Genomic DNA, 21900 nt, shown 5'->3' with positions numbered 1-21900 from the left:
ATGTCGGCGCTGTTGGATAGCCATTGGGTGAGGTTAATGGCTGCTTGGTCGGGGTTTGAGGAGTGGGCAGGTGGGTTTTGAAGAAGCGATGAGGAGATCTGGTCGATGGTGATTTTGTTCCAGTTTCTTCGCAGAGTAGGTTGAGGATGGTTGTGAGTTGTGGTCTTATTGTAGATAAAGTGCACGCAGCTGTGGTCCGTCCAATGGAGAGTGGTGGTGTGACTGAAGGAGACATGTTTGCTGGAGGTGAAGATAGGGTCGAGTGTGTGACCTGCGATGTGGGTGGGCGTAGTGACAAGTTGTTTGAGTCCGAGGTTGGCGAGATTGTCCAGAAGGGAGGTGGCGTTGCTGTCATTGTTCTTTTCCAGATGAAAGTTGAGGTCTCCCAGCAGAATGTATTCCTCGGAGGGGAGGGCGTGTGGGGTGATAAAGTCAGTGATAACGTCGCTGAATTGTGCACGGGGTCCTGGAGGTCGGTAGAGGAGTGCGCCTCTGAGTGTGGTTTTGGGGTCGGTGTGGATCTGGAAGTGAAGGTGTTCGGCGCTGGTAATGTTGACGTCTGAGCTGGTTGAGATGCGGATGGAGTTCTTATGGACGATAGCGATGCCTCCTCCTGTTTGGTCAGTGCGGTCCTTACGGATGATCTTGTATCCTTCTGGGATGGCAATGGTGATGTCTGGGGCTGATGAGGCGTTCATCCATGTTTCTGTTAGGAAGGCGACGTCGGGAGAAATGGTGTCTAGTAGGTTCCAGAGGTCGATGGCGTGTCTGTGGACTGAGCGGGTGTTGAGCAGGATGCATTTTAGGTGGTTGGAGTCAGATATCTGTTGTGTGATCGTGGATGAGGAGTTTTTCTTGGTGCAGTCGAACTTGCAGGAGTAGCATGTGAAGGGTCCATGGGTGTGTCCAGGAGCGGCTTGGGCGCAGTTGGAGAGTCGGCCGGGGTTAAGGGCTAGGAGGGTGGAGGCGTCGTATGTAATGCGGGTGGGCTGGGCAATGCGAGGACCAGGGGATCTGGCGCTGGGCGCGGTCCAGGCGCGGACGGGCGTAGACGGGCTTACCTTTGGCGCACCTTCGGCGAGGCCGCAGCGCGTGGACGCTGCGCGAAGGACCATCTGACTTAAATGGATAGTGGAGGGGGCGGAGCGTGGGAGGGGCAGCAGGGAGGGTGGGAGGAGACACGGGCCACGAGCACAACAAATGGAGGGAGGGAAAGTGAAACTGGGGCACAGACACACAGAAGGGGACAGCTAGAACCTATTAAATGCAGCCCAATATAAATAAAATATGCTTAAAGTGAAACGATTTTACACAGGGCAGGCAATGCAGCGCTATTACATTAAATTGAATTACAATGATATATTCCTAAAAACGATACCAAGCAGGCAAAGAGCGCTAGTCCGGCGTCGAGGCGCTAGAACTGCAGGCGATGTCTGGCAGTGAATAGCTGTTCTTTTGCATTTTCCACCTCGAGTATGCCTAGATGTGGGTCCCGTGTTTACCATGCCACTGGAGTCAAGCTAGTTTTGCTGATAATGGGTGATACCCTTTAAACTGGTCCGAGGTTGCTTGTTTGCGGTCCATGGAGGAACTGGCCTGTCAGTTCGGGCTGGACTGTTTCCATGGGGATCTGGGTCAAGACTGATTTGCATATGACTGGGTTTAAATTGGAATGGCATGGTGAGCAAAAATGCAATGGACTTAGGCCCAAATCTCTGTATTGGGGTGAATGTTTGACATTGTTCAGCATTCCATCCATCAATTGTTCTTTTTGCCTTTGTCACCCCTAGTGAGATGGGTATGCCCAGACATAGGTTCCACGCTCATCATACCATTGGAGTCCAGCTTGCCTGGCTGTTGAGGGGAGCTACCCCAAAATCAGTTCCAGGATGCTTGTTTCCAGACCAGGCAGGAACGGGCTGGCAGTTCGGGCTGGATCTACCATGAGGAGCAGTCTCAAAACTGATTTGCATATGGCTGTTTCTAAACTGGAATGGCCGGTGAGCAAAAAACTATGGATTCAGGTCCAGATCTCTGTATTCGGGGTGAATGTTTGACGTTTTTCAGGATTCTGTCCATAAGTTGTTTTTTTTGCATTTGTCATCCCGAGTGCAACAGGTATGCCCAAACATGGGTCCCATGCTCAATATTCCACTGGAGTCAAGATAGCCTGGCTGGTGAGGAGTGATACCCCGTAACTGGTCCCAGGATGCTTGTTTGCAGTCCAGGCAGGAACGGGCTATCAGTTCGGGCAGGACTGCAGGTCAAGGCTGATTTGCATTTGGCAGTTTCTAAACTGGAATAGGCGGCGGGGAAAAAAATGATGGATTTTGACCCAGATCTCTGTACTGGGGAGAATGTTTTACATTGTTCAGAATTACATCCATCAATTGTCCTTTTTACATTTGTCACCGAGTGGGACAGGTATGCCCAGACTTGGGTCCAGTGCTCACCATGCCACTGGAGGAAAGCTAGCCTGGCTGATGAGGGGTGACACCACGAAGATGGTACCAGTTACTTTTTTCTGGTCCAGGAAAGACCTTGCCTGGCAGATCAGGCTGGAATGTTCTCATAGGTAGCAGGGTCAAGACTGATTTGCATATGGCTGGGTCAAAACTGTGATGGCATGAGGAGCAAAAAAGATTAATATAGGCCCAGATCTATGTACTGGGGTGAATGTTTGACATTTTTCAGCATTCTGTCCATCAATTGTTTATTTTGCATCGGTCAACCCGAGTGAGACGGGTAATCCCCCACGTGGGTTCCATACTCACAATGCCACTGGAATCAAGATAGCCTGGTTGATGAGGGATGATACCCTGAAACCGGTCCCAGGATGCTAGTTTCTGGTCCAGGGAGGACCTATCCTGACAGTTAGGACTGGACTGTTCCCATGTCAAGCAGGGTCAAGATTGGGGGCGCTAGAGGGCGCACTGCAGAATGGCCGCACTGCCGTGAGGCTCCTGCTGCCCGGAACTTTTATCCGTCTATTTATCCTGCTGACCATCACTGCTTCCTGATCTGACCCCAGAATCCTGCTGGTACACCTGTGGGTCACACTTGGTCCAACTCCTGAGCTGCTCGGTGCCTGCGGACGGAAGTTACCGGGCCGCGAAGTTTTCCCCGACTGGCGCTCTGGAGGACGGGTGCTCCATGGCCCGGCGACCTTTTCTACTCTAGCCCGAGGCTTCGCACGTGGGGTGTAGGCCCAGATCACCCTCCCCCCTCAGGATCTGGTTGATAGCAGGGCAAGCTGCTGAGCACTCCCCTGGAGCGAGGCTTGTTTGCAATCTCCGTGTTGGGCTGCTACGGAGCTGTGGTGTCGTGGATATGCTGGAGCCTGTCGTTGAGGCGCGAAAGTGAACGGCGGCCATTGCTCCGGCGGGAGTGGCGGGGTGTGCGTGCCTGCTCGTGCCCCTGCCTGTGGGGCTTTGACACGCGCTGGGCAGCTACCTACGAAGTGCACTTTCTCGATTTACTTGCTGCCCCGAGCTAGCAGCGGCTCAGCATGGGGAAACCGGACAATAAGCAGCCTAAACTGTCTTTTGACTCGGTGGCGGCCAGGAGGGGCACGCGCCTAGTGCAGGAGGCCGGGAGTTCGCATTCCCCCCCCACCCGTCGCCGATGCGGGGCTACAGCCGCACGCTTTGGACTTTCAGCAAATGATGCAGGAGATGCAGCAAGGATTTGCCACTATTGTGGACAAAGTGGACAAACTGTTGTCACGCATGGATGCGGTGGTGCAGAAACTAGATGTGCACGAGGAGAGCCTGACAACGGCGGAACAACGCATCTCTGATCACGACGACACTGCTGCCACCCATACCACCCAGTTGGCGAGAATTGATAACATCCTGCGGGTGATCGCCGCTAAGAATGAGGAGTTGGAGGCGAGGAGTCGGCGCAACAACATACGCATAGTAGGTGTGCCGGAGACGACGAATGTTGGGAAAATGGAGACTTATGTGGAGAGGCTCCTTGTTGGGGCCATTGGTGCGGAGGTCTTCTCTGCGCAGTTCATTGTCGAGAGGAGGCACCGTTCCCTTGGGCCGAAGCCGGCCACTGGATCTGCGTCGCGCCCCATAATTGCACGGCTCCTGAACTACCGCGACCGGGACGCAGCCCTCCGTGCGGCCCGCACTAATCGCACCCTTTCCTTTGATGGGGTTAACTTCACCGTGTATCCCGACTTCACGCCGATGGTGCAGGACCAGCGTCGTAAATTCCTGGGGGTGAAGAAGAAACTTCGTGACCTTCAAGTTGACTACGCTTTGTTATATCCTGCTAAGCTGAGGGTGACCCATCAGGCACAGCAGCATTTTTTCACGAACCCGCAGCATGCAGAAGACTTTGTTAACCGCCTCAAGAGGGAACGATCAGCGGCGGACCGTCGGGGTGATCGAGACCCTGAAGGCGACCGTTCGGCGGGAGAGGAGGAGGACGCTTGAAAGTGGCGATTACTCCTCGGTGAGACTGTGATGGCGCTTGCTATGTGCGCCCATTTGCTTGACTGCTCCTGGGGCTTCGTTATTCCCTGCCTTGTACTGTGGGGGGATGAACACGATGGATTGCCGAGTTGTCCTCGGAAGTGGCTACTGGGGGTCGGTGAGGGGCCGATGTTCAGCGATGTTCTTCTGCTCCGGGCACCCACCCCCGCACTGCGCCTGGGCTGTGTGTGAGCCCGTTGGCTCGGAGAATGGCGTGGTATGTGGGAGTGGTGATGTGCACCTCTGGTGGGTACCCCACTGGGTATTCCCCACTATTACTTGGTGTTTTGGTTCGAGTCCTTTGTTGGTTGACTGGATGGATGTTGGGAGGGGATGGGGGTGGGTTTCTGGGGTTCCTGATAGTTGGGGATTCGTCAGGTGGGTGGGGGGCAGGGGGACTATGTTGGCACCACGTGCTCGGCCTGGTCCTTGGACCGGGGTGCTATTTGCTCCTGCTGTGTGCTTTTACTGGTTTTGGCGCGTGGCCGCTGCACTGGGTGGTCCACTGGCGCGCTAGATCCTAACGGCTCTGTGACGTATGCTCTCCTTCTCATTGTGCCTGAGTGTCATGGCCGCTGTTGCGGTGTGCCGGCTGTACGAGAGCATGCTACGCAGGGCGCTCCCATGTGTGTTGCGGACCGGCTGGGGTGTGTGTGTCGCACATTGCACTTTGTATTTCTTGCGTGCCTGTTGCACGGATGGGGTCGTTTGGGGCTGGGAGAGGGGACCTGGGCTGTTTGGTTTGGAGATGGTTGGGATGTCTGTGGAGTGTGTGTGCTGGAGCGATTGTGGTATGTGCTGGTGGCTTGGAGCAGTCTTCTGCTGGGAATTGGGGCCCCCGGACACTGGGTCCTCTGGTACTCTGAGTATGGCTGATGTCGACTGACACTGTGGACAAGATATCGATATTGTCTTGGAATGTACGTGGTCTCAATGATGCCAGAAAATGTCGAAATGTATTACAGTATTTGGACAGACATGCGATACATGTGGCTCTCCCGCAGGAGATGCACCTGCGGCGTGTGCCTGCTCTTAGGTTTGGTGGGCGGTGGGCTGCGGTTAGGATATTTGCATTGTATTCTTCATATGCACGCGGGACTGTTATTCTTGTTAAGAAATCGCTTGCCTTTCAAGAACTGGGGTCTATGGCGGATCCTGAGGGGCGCTATGTGTTGCTGTGGGGGCGGCTTGGGCAGATCACTGTGCTCTTTGTCAACTGCTATGCACCTAACATTGATACGCCATCTTTCTTCCTTACCCTGTGGGGCCACGTGCTTACTGTTGAGGCCTCCCATATTGTGTGGGGGGGGGATTTCAACTTTGCTATTCAGGCTATGGTGGATAGGTCGGAAGGTTGCCCTCAGTACAATGTGCAAGCTAGGGATGTCTTGCGAGGCATTGTAGAGGAGGCTGGGTTAATCGATAGCTGGAGGCATGTACATCCGACCACTAGAGAGGGCACGCATTACACCGCACACGCACGCACATGGGCGAGGCTGGACTATGTCTTTCTTTCCAGAGGGCTGGTGGCCGGTCTGCGGGAGGCGGTGCATCTGGCTAGGACATACTCTGATCACTGCCCGGTTAAGGTTGTGCTCTCTGTACCCGGGCTGCATAGGCCGCGCCCTCCGTGGCGACTTTTCCCGACTGCCCTGCTGGACCCTGAGTTTAAGGCGGAACTTGGCGAGGAGGCTTTCTTTCCAAGGAACAAAGGATCGGTTGATAGTGTGGAGGTGATATGGGAGGCATTTAAGGTTACGATCCGTGGTGTCACTATATCCAAGAGTTGTGGAATACTGAAATTGATAGTTCGGACTCTCGAGGGCTTGGAGGGTGACCTACGACAATTGGAGCTTAGATTGCAGGCTGGTTCTGATCCCGACCTCTTGGGCCAATTTCGGACCAAGCTTTCGGAGTACGAGGAAGAGGCTGCCAGGGAGACTAAACATAGGGGGAAGTATTGGACGGCGAGGAGATACTGTGAGGGGGAGAGGCCTGGGAAGGTATTTGCTTTGCTTACTAGGCATCAAAGGTATGGCTCGGATGTGCTGGAACTGGTGTTGCCGGATGACACTCACTGTAGGGACACTGCGGAGATACAGCGGACATTTATTCACCATTACACCCAATTGTACACAACACAGCAGTCAGGGGAGACACGGTATGGCGGATTCCTGGATGATTTGGCGCTCTGTTGGCTGTCGGATGATCATAGGGCGTTCTTGGGTAGACCCCTGGAGGTGGAAGAGATCAGGGAGGCCATCATGTACCTTAATAACGGGAAAGCCACTGGGCTGGACGGTCTACCTGCTGAATTCTATAAATGTTACGTGGATATTATGGCTCCTGTTCTCTGCGAGGTGTTTGAGGAGTCCCTTGAGGAGGGGCGGCTGCCGTGTTCTATGAGAGAAGTCGCTATTACCTCGTTACTTAAACCGGGTAAGGATCCCCTTGATGTAGGTTTCTATAGGCCCCTTTCATTACTTAACTGTGATGTCAAGATACTCGCGAAAGTGCTGGCGGTTAGGCTGTCTGAGCTTATGCCCGTTATTGTCTTGCCAGACCAGTCTGGGTTTGTGCCTGGTCGCGCTACTTCCCACAATCTTCGAACTTTGTTCTCCCTCATCCCGACTATTGCTCCTGAGCTTCCGGTAGCAGCCGTGTTTCTAGACGCCACTAAAGCGTTTGATTCTGTGGAGTGGGGTTACCTTATTGATGTTTTGTGCAGGATGGGATTTCCTCGGATCTTTATATCTTGGGTCAAACTGTTGTATACCGACCCGGTGGCTAGGGTGGTGGTGAATGGTGTGCTTTCCTCCCCGTTTCCTCTAACTAGGGGGACCAGACAGGGATGTCCCCTCTCGCCCCTCCTATTTGCCATTGCCATTGAACCTCTGGCCTGCCGGATTCGCCAGCGGCACCAACAGAGCGCGTTCAATTGTTTTCAACGCCAGGTTGGCATCTCTTTATATGCTGACGATGTCACGCTTTATGTGAAAGACCCACAGGCGAATCTTAATGCGTTGTTGCGGGAGCTGGTTGCTTTTGGGGGTGTTTCCGGGATACATATCAACTGGCAGAAGTCCCAACTCTTCCCGCTCACTGCGGCGATGCATCGATTTCCGCTTGACTTCCCTTTGGTATGGTGCGATTCGGAACTGCGGTACCTCGGTATTGTTGTCTCGTTGGACAGGGAGGAGACTGTCAGGCTTAACTACGGCGTGGCTATTACTAAGCTGGCGGATGACGTCACGAGGTGGAAGTCGTTACCTCTGTCCATGGCTGGTCGGGCGTCCCTTATCAAAATGGTGGTTCTGCCGCGGTTTTTGTATCTCTTCCAAAACATTCCGTATTACCCAGGGGCTTATTTTTTTCGTCGACTTCGATCTGAGCTCATCCGGTTGTTCTGGGGGGGCAAACAGCCACGTGTGGCGTGGGCTACCCTTACGTTACCCTGTGCCGATGTCCCTGATTTTGAACTTTATTACCTCAGCGCTCAAACGCACTATGCTTACCATTGGATGCGTCCCACGCCGTTTATGCCACAGGTGGTGGCTGAACATTGAGTCGCCCACCCGCTTCCGCTTGAGGGGATGGTGCTGGGCAATGTGGCCGATGTGGACACGCATCAGACGACGGTGACGTGTACGGTGAATGCTTGACAACGTGTGGCGCGTTTACTAGGTGTTTCCCTTCTCTACTCGCCGGACCTACCTCTAGCCTGTCACCCTGCTCTATCTCTGTTACAGGAGACGGGGTTTCAGCGGCTTTGCAAGCGACTTGGGATCCTTACATGGGGTGGCATTTTCCATGAGGGCACCTTCCGTACCCGCGCTCAGTTTTTTGGTGCGGTCGACGGGTCCCCCTTGGAGCTGTTCTATTATATTCGCCTTAGGCAGGGCCTTCGTGCATTGCTACCGGATTTTCCTGCGGAACCGGAGGTAACCCTCCCGCTCCACGTACTCCTGGTTTCTGATGGTCGTCATTTGGCCTCGAAGCTGTATGGTGCCATTAGGCGGCAGCGTGCTGTACCGTCCAGTCGGGTTCGGGAGCAGTGGGACGCTGAGCTGGGCATCACCATCACTGATGAGCAGTGGAAGTACTGCTGTGGTGTTACTGCTAACGTCTCCTCCAGTTGCCGGCTAAAAATTATATATTATAAGTTTGTCCAAAGGTTCTATTATACCCCGGCGAGGAAACTTCGGTTTCGATTGGCGGAGGACGATAGATGTCTTAGATGCCGGGCGGAGGGTGCTGACTTCCTGCACCTGGCGTGGGAATGTGCGGACGTTCTGGAGTATTGGTTGCAGGTCCATGCTGCACTTCAGATTATGACTGAGGATGGAGTGTTGTTCGACCCTGTGGTCCTCCTGCTTGGGTACACCAGGGAGGTGCCGGTCCTCCACCGTAGATTTGCTGATGTGGCCTTGTTGTTAGCTAAACGTAGAGTGGCCTGTTGTTGGGGCCGTGGCAGGGTGCCACAGTTTAAGGACTGGCTACGTGATCTAATCTATTGTCAGGATCAATATAATGTTTATGCGGAGCTGATGCCAGTGAGATGTAGGCCCAAGGATTTTTGGAGTCCGCTACAGGTGTATCTCCTCACTAGGGCGGTACAGGACTCTGAGTCGGAAACTGAAGACCGTGTTGGAATTGGTTAATACCGGCGTGGAGCTTGCTGTGCTGCACTGACATTGGCTGGGTATTTGGAGTGTGTTGCGGGAGGGATTGTCTCCTTCTTTTGCTGAGCTGGGGAGGCTGCACGCCCTACTGTGCTGCCACTGATCACGGGTTATTGGGCCGATGCCTGCCTTATGATCGATGAAGTTTGGAGGGTGGGCCTGTATGGACCGCGTCATGCTTGAGGGTTGGACTGTCCGCTGGAGTGTTGCATTTCTCCCCTCCGCCTAGAATGTTCGCTAACAGCTTCTGCCTCCCTCACGGATTGCTGCTATGGTTTTTTTGAATACGCTATGTGATGCATGTATACAATTGCTATATGTTTTGTCCATTACTGCATGCACTGACGTACATGTCGAATTGTACTCTGGACTATCTGATTGTTATGCCATCTTGCACTGTCCATTCTCATCTGTATGTACCATGATTGCACTGCTGCTGTTTCTTGCCTATCTCCAAATAAAGGTTTAAAAAAAAAAAAAAAAAAAAAAAAGCAGGGTCAAGATTGATTTGCATATGTCTGGGTCTAAACTGAAATGGCATGGTGAGCAAAAAGCAATGGATTTAGGCCCAGATCTCTGTACTGGGGGTGAATATTTGACATTGTTCAGCATTTCTTCAATCAATTATTTTTGCATTTGTCACCCCGAGTGAGACGGGTATGCCCAGACGTATGTGCTGTGCTTATCATGTCACTGGAGACAGGCTAGCATGGCTGATGAGGGGTGATACTCCGAAACCAGTCTCAAAATGCTTATTTCTGGCCAGGGAGGACCTTGCCTGGCAGTTTGGGCTGGATGTTTCCACAGGGAGCAGGGTCAAGACTGATTTGCATATGGCTGGGCCTAAACTGGAATGGCATGGTGAGCAAAAAAACGATGGATACAGGCCAATGGCTCTGTACTGAGGGTAAATGGTAGACATAGTTTAGCATTAAGTTCATCAAGTGTTTATTTTGCATATCTCTGTAGATATGGCACTATCCTACTCTCCCGCACTCACACTACGCAACACAAAACAGTAAATTTGTTTGCCTTATTGTATTGTGTTACAACTTAATATATCTTGCCCTATGTATTAATTGCTCCTCCACTCACTCACTTTATGTTATACATATAGAATTACCAATTGGTAATATCACCAGGCAATGGAGCAACACTCTATTCTATTTTGGAATTTGTCTCTGTCAGAAAAATGTGCTTAAAACCAAGCTATATCATCAATTGTTCTGTCTTCTCCGTGACAAAGTCAGGAGGAAAAAGATGTTGCCTCTGTTCAGAGCCCTTAAACTATCAAGTTTAAGAGATGCTTGTAATTTGTTCTAAGGGACTGAGTCATCTCTATGTTTCTACGCAGTTTCTAATTTTTTTTTATTCTTTCTGACAGTTAAGAAGAAACCTTAAAAACTTGTATATGGGCAAACCTTAATTGGAGTAGTTCTCCATATATGCAGGTATTATGTATGTTTACTGTACTGTACATATGTTTTAACATATTTTCAATGTTGTATTGTATTTTATGGATTGTTGCAACGTTGGATGATTTTTTCCAAATAAATCAATAAAAGTTGAAATTTACTAATTGAAAACATGTCTCCATCAGTTAGTATCAATGTTTCAACAGTGTCATGGTTTGTGTTCTTCATTCAAAACCACACTCATTAAGTCAAATTAGGCCCCTGTCTCTAGAATAGCCAACTTCAAATGTGATGTACTTTAGTTTCTACCCAGTCATCAGTGCTATTTATTGCTTACATGGACAGCTGCTCATTCTTCTTAGCCTTATCCAAGATTGATTATTGTTGCAAAGTCATCGTGTGCATCCTGTGCACCCCTATTTTTTAATGACTGGTAGTGGTGGTAACTGACTTTGACTGTCCATGGGCTCTGTTTAACCAGGCCCATAGTCAGTGCTATGTTGAAAACACAGTGAAAATACACACATACATGAGGGTACACTATATATTAGGGTACACTTGTAATTGCCATGACCTACCCTATAAGTCTCTAGTAGATAATAGGGCAGGGGGGTTAAAACTCCCTCTAAGTCCCCTGTATATAATAGAGCATGGGAGTTTAGAAGCCAGCAGCATGTTCTGCACTTGCATGTGTGCACTGCTGAGAGCCTGAGGTCATTTTAAAAGCAGCCCTGTGTTGCAGCACTGCTTTTAAAGGTAAATTGTGCCCAAACCAACTCTGGTGATTGGGGCACTTAAAAAGTGATATATTGCACTATTTTGGCATAAAAGGTACCCCAAGGGTCTCCCCTGGGTGTCCCTGGGGTGGGGGTCATATAAAATATGTTTATATGCCGTGGAGATAGATAAAGTGTGCATTTAACTTTCCCCATTGTGGTAAAGTGCCTCCCAAAATCGACTTTGGTGGTAGGGGCACTTAAAAAGTATTATTCTACAATATGTGGCATATTTGGTACCCCCAGGGTCTCCCCTTGGTGTCCCAGAGGTGGGGGATCATGTAACTTTAAATAGGGCCTTTATAAAATATGTTTTATATGCCCTGATGATGGAGAAATTGTTAATTTCATTTTTCGCCATTGTAGATACCAAGCCCCATAGGATAACTTGCCAAAAGAATAGTTTATGAATGCATAACTATTGCTAAAAATTAAAACAAATATCAATCAAAGACTTAGGAGAATGGCATTGATAAATCTAACAATATGTTATTGTTGAATTTATCCTAAAATATACAGAAAATAAGTTATAAGACTTTCTTGTCTGTAAGCCAAAATTCAGCATTCCTGTGGTCTCCCCTGATTAGTCAGAATTAACAGGATTAGCCAGGTTGCTTTGATGGAGTTAAAAGTGGGTCAACCAGAGAAAGGCTATCTGTTGGAGCGAGCTCTGCTACACAGGACTGCCACAGCAGGGGCGTGGGGTCATAAAGCATGAGTTTCCAAGGAGGAATAGGACAGGCAGAGAATGTCAGGCCCATCTACCCCTCAGCCCCTTTGACACAGGCAGATGGCAGACTTAAGGCAGACATTTTCAGATGGTAGGTGGAGGAGGAAAGCTATGGAAATTAGCCATACTGGAGGTTGGTCTAAATAGTGCTTACTCCTCTGCAGAGATTTCAGCCATACTGAATTTTGGAGGAATAGTGCTTTCTGGAAGAAGATTATGCCACATGTTGGCGCAAGTGTCATGCTCTGGGGTGTTGCACTCCACCTCATTGGACAGGAGCGCTCTCCTGCTTGACCCCATAGAAAACTGAACAAATATGTGAGAGGAGCCGAGCCTCTTTAGTTGTCCTGCTGGAAACTAAGAGAAGAAGAATTGCCTAGTTGGAAACTTTGTTTGCACCATCAGGCCGTACATTCTGACTGATTGCACGTGCTGCATTATCTGGAACTACAGCCCTTTGGATGCACATTTCTTCAAGAGTACTAAAGAGTGGACTTCCTTCAAGCTTAGCAAATATATCCCTTCACGGAATCTTCGCTCGGCCCATCAAGAATTGCTAATGATTCCCCCATACAAGAAAAACGTCAGGGAGGCAGTAGTTTCCATTTTCTTGCCCCCTCTTTATGGAACTCCTTACCATTATCGCTAAGACAGAGCGACGATCTTCTTTCCTTCAGACAGGCCTTTAAAACTTTGCTTTTGAGACAAGCTTATTCCTAATATAAATTGATGTGAGACTTACCTTTGCTCAATGTACTTAAGTGTTATGCTGTGTTCTCAAAAACTTCAGTAGCGCGATGAAGCCTACGGGCCTACGTGCGCTGTACAAATAAAAATTTAACATAACATAACATAACAAAGCTTCAGGTTAATAGAGTTCACCTGCATCATCTCCACCAAGAGTCCAATTGCCTGGAGTGCATCCGGGTAAATGTTAAGGGTTTTGGCCAGGTGGAGTGTGGTAATTGTGGTCCCAAACTTTCTAGGACCATCTTGGAGCTTCCAGACCCATGGATTGTGTTTTGGGCCCTTTGAACCCTCAAGAGGAACTTCAGGAAAAAATGTATAGAACTTTGGGCAAAAACACCATACGATGACTGAGTGCTAGAAAGTGTTTATTCTTTAAAAATTCATATTTCGCGTTCCCTACATTGGAGTTTTGTTGTTTTGATGTTATTTTAAACATATAAATATTTCCTATTTTCGTAAATTAGTGTGGGATTTTTGTTGTGTGCTGGGTTTTTATTATTTACTGAATTTGAGTGTTTTAAATGCTTTACAAACTTGTCTCCCAAGTGAAGCCTGCCTGCTTGCAGCCAAGCTACTCAGGGTTGAGAATGAGAATATTTTATTGAGGCCTATTTTGAGCCCTATATTGTGTTAGGGGCCATATTGCCAGTTGTAGATGAATATTTTCCTCTACTAATATCCCACTTTCTAACAGCTATCACATGTTTGTGCACAATACACAATTCCACCTCTACTGTGAGGGCAAGCCTGGCACACGCTTAGGTTGTCTCACTGTCTTTCACAGGTTTTTTTTTAGGATGCAGTATATCAGACTGTGGAGAAATGGACAAAAGACTGAATCCTGCTCCACTACCGATCCCATCCAGCCCCCTTATCTTTAACTTGACCTGGTGAACTGAGTACTCCCCCGGTGCCAAGGGCTAAATCATGCAACTTCACAGTGGTCCTTGTGTATGGATACTTTTATAAACACAACATCAATAAACTGGTGAGCATCAAGTAAAAAAGGTGAAGTTGTGGTGCAAGTTTTTAGCAATAGAATCATATTACTATATCCAGTGTATTTCTCATGATGGACACATGATAGAGTGCACGAGTCACCTGATCAATGACCATACTCACCTGGGCCGATAAACATACATACATTAACCAGGTAACCCTCGCTCAAATCAGTGGGTTTTATTTTTTTCTAGGACCTTTACCTATACACTTGACTTACCAATCCTTGTCACCTGTATAAGGTCCTAAGGGATCAAGGGAGTTAGCACAAATAGGTAGATTTAAACATTTGCATTTCTTGAATAACCACAAACTCGGGAAAGGTTTAAACTCTTTATCTATGTACATTTTCAGATGTCACAGTCCATACACATGCAATTAAAGCCTTTTCAATTAAAAAATATGATGATTAAAGCAATGATATGTAGAGAAGTTATGAAACTTATTTTAGGCATTGAAACATAGGGAGGGTCGATAAAGGGAAACATACAATAACATACCCACACAAATTTATAGTTACCTAGAATGGTGTGAAGACCAACCCTGGCCACGGGCTGGGACAAAAGAACAGGACTTCTCAATAGTTCAGGTGTCGAAAGACAGGACAGGTACAGATCATGACAGGTGAAAGCCAAATTGAAGTAGATGCAGGTCAGAACAGGTACCCTCAGCTAGGTGCAACGCCAGAGCCACACCCCTCTCTGCTGCTAACAGTCGGACCCCGATTGGGTTATCGATCTCCTCCCTAACCCCGATTGCGTCATCGATTCTTCTCCCTAACCCCAATTGGGTTATCGATTCTTCTGACAGAGTGCTCCGCGAGCACCTCTGCTCCCGAATCTTCTGACAGAGTGCTCCGCCAGCACCTCTGCTCTCGATCCCTATTGAGTGCGTTGGGTAAGTGACAGGTCAGCTATTCGGACAAGTCGGACAGTCTAGCTAGCTAAGCCTACCGTAGTATACCATTTTCCAGGGCAGTTCTACACCCCCCAATGTTGCAAATGTGTGTATCCCCAATTTTGATTGGACAAAAGACGAGGAGAGGTCATCACACCATAATAATATGAGGTCACTTCTATTCAGTATTCAAATTAAGTTCCCTCCCATAATTTTATTTTCCCATGCACTTTTATTCCACCCGGCAATGGATGTAGCAAAAGGTATATAATGTATTAACATTTTATATTTTTCTCTTCCTCTGTAGAGTTCACGGGGTCGTGTTCCCGGGCGCAAGGCAAGACTGTCACTGGCACCCGTTCAATGCCATGACTCGAGGATTCTTGGACTCTTGTGCGCAGACTCAAGTCTTTCAAAATGGAGTGCAGCAAGAATACATCAGGTCCAAAATACGAGCTAATATCAAAGTAGAAGAGAAACAGTTTTAGAACAAAGAATAAATGAATGCTCTGTATACCACTTATCTCTACTTCATTCCCATTACTTTATTTTAACTATAGCATCAGAGTTTAGACAGAACGGACAATTTAGTAAAAGCAGCAGTGCAAGAATTATCAAGTGAAAACATAGAGTAGCCATCTTTATTTCTAGTGCACAGAAGCAAGAATTCCCACCAAGCAGAGAAGACGTCATGTCAGGTGAGTGTGGCAGATGCATGCGCAGTGAAGAATCCCACGTAGCGGCGGCTATATTAGGTTACTCGAGTTACTGTTAGTAAAAGCACATATGCAAGCTTCCCATAGATATTAGAAATGTTGTGTGGTGCAATATTAATAAGACAAAACACATTGGTTACTACATTATGAATTATTTCGAGTGTGTTGAGTTCAAGCAAGTCGCTTTACATGCGTAACCTTGCTTCATCAATCCCCTCTTTGATGATATTTTATATCATCACCAATTAATGAACCAGATGCCAACTTCTAACACTTTCCCTACTTGATTTCTTCAAACTTTTTGTTTGGTCTCTTTTCATTATTCATCTGAAGATTTTTCGCTTTATTATACAAATTTCCATTCAACTCTTCAAGCTCCATTTCTTCAAAGTGTCTTTTCTTTTCTTTCTTATTCGCTGTATATGTCTTTTTGTTTCTGCAGCATTTACACCAAATTATTATTGCTAAAATCCGTAAGGCTACTCCCGATTTAGGCATCAGTATTCTACCTACAATACTTTTTCCTACGTTAGAAAACCAACTACCTACAGAGGAGAGACCATTTATTAGTCTCTTCCATGCACTATCAACCTCCAGTGGTTTCAATTCTTCTCTCAAATGTGTAATATTTCTCATGTACTTTGTAATTTCCACACTTTCGTCTGGAATGTAAGTCAACAATGTTGCATTTTCAACATTCTACAGACTCCACCCTCTTTTGCCAATAATATATCAAGAGCAAGTCGATTTTGTAAAACCATTGATCTCACCGCAACTAGTTCGATATTGATCATTAGAAATCTACTAGCAGTGTCAGTCGAAAAGCGATCCACCACTGTTGACAATTCGCAAATTTTCTGAGTATTCAAAACCACTCCCACTGAAGGTATCAATGCACTAAATATGTCACCTACAATTTCAGCAAAACTAGCTCTTTTACTCTGTGTTAGTCCATTATTTACTTCACTGCTTCCAGTGATTTTCTTGACATGATATATCTTTGGGAATACTATTCCAAAATAACAACTCCCATACCAATGATCAGGTAATTTGAAATATGCCTTGTTTCCACAAATATAATAGATTCCAGGAAACACAGGTTCAGATTCATCTTTAAATCCCCAACCCCCGATTATTTTGAAATTATGATCACATTCACTGGAACCAATGAACATATAATTATAGTAGTCTGTTTTCTCTCTATGGAGACAGAGTTTCCCTCTCTTTTCAAAATCCAGCAACATAGCAGCTTGAGTCTTGCCATTTGAGGTAAATTCTTTACTTTCAGCCCATGTAGGCTATTCTATGGAATTCCTGTCTCCTTTTCGCTACTAAATTTAGAAATATCTTTTCTTTTTCTTGCAGCTTACATGTTAAATTATCTTTGTGTGCTTCAGCTATATCTGTTGATCCAACTGTTAGAAAATAGTCGCCCATAAAATGTGTAGAGTCTTTAGTATTAGTGATGCGATTTAACCTTCTACGTAAAGGAACTTCAGAATATATTACATTAAAATTAGAATAATAATACTACAATCTCCCAGTTCTATAAAATAAACTAGATAAAATACTACATGATATGCCATATGTCAGGGGTAAATGGTGATATGTGACCCCTTCAGCTACCGACGTGGGCAACTTCATGCACACATACCAATCACTAATTTCCATAGCTTCTACATAATGTACTAAAAGATTAGCAAAAAATATTTAAATCTGTTATATTCTTTGCTCTATTATAGTGTAATCCTACTTCACTTGGTGCATCTAAATCTACTTCACTCTGCTTAAGACTAACTGCTTTCTCATGTGTTTCTACTTTCTTTGATGTATCTACCTGTTCAGGAACGCTAGTGTCATTTTGCATATTTTTGCTCATCAAGTAAGGTATAGCTAATGTCAGTCCAAACCATATTATAACTACTATTACTATACTACATGTGCATATTCTACAGCATGTTTTTAGGCAGTTTCTTTTCGGTCTTCCGATAACATTATAATCAGCCATTTTTTACTAAAGAGACTTAGCCCCTCCTTGTAACTTTTCCACAGAATTTAACCTGTGAACCTTTTCTCAAGTTGGTCTCACTTCTTCGTTAGTCTGATCAACAATCAGTTCGTTATCACTTTCATCACTTAGTTCTAAGTTTTTGAAGTCTTCAAGTATGACGTAGGTCCATTCAGGGCCTCTGAACTTGTTATTCAGTCTTTTCAATCGTGGACTCCTCCTTCTTGTTCTTTCTGTATGCAGTTCAGTTTGACTTGATATTTCATTTACTTGTTTGGGTTCTTCATCTATTGTTTTAAGGCAAAATTTCAATCTTTTGACAACCTTTTCTGAGTCTTTTAGCTGGCACTGTGTTTTGCTCTTCTTCAGATGCTCTTTTATTTTCTTTCAGTTGTGGCACAGTTTGTTCAATTTCATCTTCCAAGTTCCTCTCTATCTGACTATGTCCAGGACTTATTTTCGGTTCTTCTGCCTGGATACTAATCTGACCTTTTTCAGGAGTTTGCTGAGTTTTACTTTGACTTGGTTCGCCTTCTTCTTACTGATTTTCTACCCCTATCTGGTCCTGCTCAGGTCTTTTGATCTCTTGTTTTTCTTCTTCCTGAGCCTTCGCCCTAATACCTATCTGTCCCTCCTCAGACTCTGGAGCTATCCACACGCTTCCATCTAAAAGGAGCTCTAGGCTTTCTGCTTCCCTCTCAAATCGTAGGTCATCGTCTTACATGGCCTACTTGCCCCATAGTTGGGAAACTGCACCCCATCCTAATGACCCTTCATGTCCCTCTAGATGTATAGCCTCACTGCCTGACAGGGATATTCATTATTTTCTACTCTCATATGATCTGATACACTCTTCTATCAAAACAAACTTGTTCCAAATTAAAAAAATCCTTACGGATCCTTTCAGGGAACCCAGTTAAACACTAGAGCCTTAAATAGGAAGATCCTCACAAGAGTCATCATCACACTTGCTACCACACTAGACACCAATCCAAAACTTTAATGCGTGCTTCTCAACTGCAGACCAGCAGCAAGACATGCTGCTGACATTGCTGACCTCATCCTTGCAGAGGTCCTTGACCTTGTAATGTTGATTGAAACCTGGCTTAACGACTCATCTGCTCCCATCCTGGACATTGTAGTGCTTCCCAACTACGATATCATTAGGTTGAAAGATCAAGCAGCCAAGGTGGAGGCATCGCTTGTATACATTGTAGCAATCTAACAGTCAAAAAATTGCAATCCGATCTCCTGCCATCTTGTGAATACCTGTGCATTCAGGTGATTGGTAGTAATAAACACCACTGCACATTGCACACAGGCTACCAACCGCCACGCGACAACCTTCCCTTCATAGAACAGATCAACAACATTATCTCAGCTAAAACTGATCTCCATGGCAGTCAGATCTTCCTGGAGATTTTAACCTTCACTGGAATTATATGAATGATGGGGCAGTCAATAGCCTTAAATCCTTCCTGCTAGACCTCAACCTAATCCAAATCTGTTACAGCCCCAAGCACACTGAAGGAGCTACCCTAGATCTTGTCATTGGCAAGCTCAATAACATCCAACTGGTATCAATTGTCTCGTGTGACTGGACAGACCACCATTGCATTGCCTTCCTCATCCAGGATTCTGTAAGAGCCAATAGAGTCAAGCCTAAGAACCCCAGACACTGGAAAAGATGTCTATGAAACATCAACACGCACAATCTGACTGCTTTCTGCAAAACACTCTGCCCCCTCCTGTGAACATGTCTGATGTCCGTGACCTTATGGCCCACTATAACCCCTCTATGACAAGTGTTCTTGAATTGATGGTGCCGCTACAGCTAAAGAGATAGACCTCCAAGGTTTCCAAACCGTGGTACAATGGTAGTCTAAATACTGAAAGATGGAATTTAAGACTAAGGGAAAGACTGTGGAGATCTTCTCCCTCCCTTGAACCTCTCAACCATCTGAGACCCCTAGGAAGTATCTATAAGATGATGGAGGGTCTGATTTCCAAAAATATGCCATCTTGTTCGACCTTGGTAGGATGAAGGTCTCACATGGGCTTGCTAGAGAAAATCTGAAATTATGCTAAAATGACCAATTTTCACCATATACTATCAGTAAATGAAAGCCCACAGATTCCGTGAACACTATGCATATAGGCCTAAGCCAATGCCCAAAGGCCACCATCTTATCTAATCAGTCTTTCATATTAAACTCCACTAGGCCCTGATGATTTCAAACATGCATTTCTGTTGCGCTGAAAACAATGGGGTAGCTTGTGCAACCATGAAAGTGCAGTAGATTTCCACAGTACAATTGCAAGACACCCATGCATACACACGTACACAGGATCAGCTGATACAAGTTGGTACCATTGCTACATAATTTTGAAAGATAGCTTGCTCAAGTGAAACCGTAGCCGTAGCTTTGCAATAGTGGCACCTGCCTTAAGTTCCGCTCTCACACATATTTTTAGAGATATATACGTGACAAGATGTTCATTTTTTATATTCTGTGGTCAAGCATGACAAACCACCCGCTCAGACCACCTGACTATTTCCGTGTCCTAGGACATGCGGTCAAGCCACCTGCACCAGAAAGTGTGTCAGAAAGTGCGTCAGAACAGTGTCAGTTCTGCATTTTTCAGGTATAAAGGATCCAACACCACAATCAGAAGCCAGGACTCTCCTTCAAGTGCTCTGATTTGGGATGTCAAAGCCTCTCTCAGGTGGTTTCTCCCAAGCTAGATAATATTTTTGCCTTTTTAGATCTCTGACTATGTTTGGTATTTTTCATCCACACCCAATTCCTTGCATTTAAGGTCTTTTTAAACCATTAGTTCTTGTATGGCTAGTCTCCCTAGTTAGGCAGTCTCTAGGCAATGGATTTTATAAAATGCGTTCTGTATTCTCTAACTAATTTCAATTGTGCCTTTTAAAGATCCTAGTCCCTTGCATCTTGGGTCTCTTTATAATTTATAATGTTAAAATACCTGCATGGATAATTTTCATCAGAAAAGCTTGTTTATAGGCACCATATTTTCATAGAACATATTCTGTGCCTTTTTGAATCCCTAATTGATTTAAACATGTCTTTTAATAGATCCTTATTCCATCTTGCCTTATAAAATTTTGGGCGTTTGTCATCTAGCATTTATGCCTGACAGAGTGAAGTCAGATTTTCATAATGGTTTTGCTTAGTTTCATGAAATGATATGCATTTAGTGAAATACTTGTGATTTAATAATAAAAGTGTCACTTAAACATGAGTCTTCGTCATCTCATATCTTTCTTACTTGTTCCTCAGTGAAGAATTGCTGCGGGGTAGTTTGTGGCTTGTGACCACACCCTAAAGGGGCTTCCAATTTCCCCTTTAACAGTTGGCGACCACTGATCCATCCTGCGAAGACTGTTCTTGCCTGCGGTGGATCTGGAGTACCACAACAGATTGTCCCAAAGAATCCTGTCTCCTCTGCTGACCACGAGGAAACCCAGGGATATTTTTATTTTTCCTTGAATTGCCCTTGGTGTCTGATTGGAGGCGGGGTCTCTGGGGTCACTCTGCTGGCTCCTGACACACTGTAGCAGTCTGTCAGGCCAGGATTATCACCCTCTATCTTTCTATCTCTTTGTGTGGTCACGTTTTTCGCCTTCCTGTCAGATACCGCGTGTCGGTTTCTTTTTACATACGTCCCGTGGGCAGTGGTCTTGTTACAGGTTTCATGGTTTTGGTGGGTGCCTCAGGTTTGAAGTCCTGAGAGGTATTTTTGTTAGCCTCAGGGTGGTTCCTGAGAGGTACTTTGGTAGCCTCAGGTTTGAAGTCCTGAGAGGTATGTTTGTTAGCCTCAGGGTGGGTCCTGAGAGGTACTTTGGTAGCCTCAGGTTTGAAGTCCTGAGAGGTATTTTTATTAGCCTCCGGGTGGGTCATGAGAGGTAATTTGTTAGCCTCATGGTGGGTCCTGGGAGGTATTTTGTTAGCATCAAATTTGAGTCTTGGGAGAAATATAATAGTGGGTCCTGGGAGCCTCCAGTTTCAGTGGGATTTTACGTTCTCCACCTGTACCAATTATTTCAATTAGTATTGTATTTTACTCTTGCTACACTGGCTTTCCGCTTCGATTCATGAGATGTGCACATTATTTTTCTTCCATTGAGGTTCCACCTTGTAGTCTCCATCTCTGGCCTGTGCTTTCTTTCACGGGCATTCCTCTTGTCTTTATCTCCTCTCGTAATAAAATTTTTCTGAGAGGATTGGGTGTCATTATTTTAGTTTTTGTTCAACTGCTCATTCTCTCTCACCGTCGGGCTTTGTCAGCTGCTTTCTTGTCACCTCGTTCTGCGCACGCACAGAAAGAGGAAGTCACTTGTGGTATTTTCAGATTTCCCCCTCCTTCCTCACCCACGAGCCCTCATCAACTCCTTCATCACCAGCTCGGCTGCTG

At 46.3% G+C, this 21900-nt stretch overlaps 1 protein-coding gene across 1 annotated transcript in view; it reads right to left on the bottom strand.

The window, feature by feature from the left end:
- Nucleotides 1-21900, bottom strand: part of LRRC14B (leucine rich repeat containing 14B) — a 267549-nt gene that overhangs the window by 63372 nt on the left and 182277 nt on the right. The window lies entirely within an intron of this gene.

The sequence above is a fragment of the Lissotriton vulgaris genome, chromosome 4_1, assembly GCF_964263255.1.
Source record: "Lissotriton vulgaris chromosome 4_1, aLisVul1.2, whole genome shotgun sequence".
Lineage (NCBI taxonomy): Eukaryota > Metazoa > Chordata > Amphibia > Caudata > Salamandridae > Lissotriton > Lissotriton vulgaris.
This window is presented reverse-complemented; position numbering and strand designations above follow the sequence as displayed.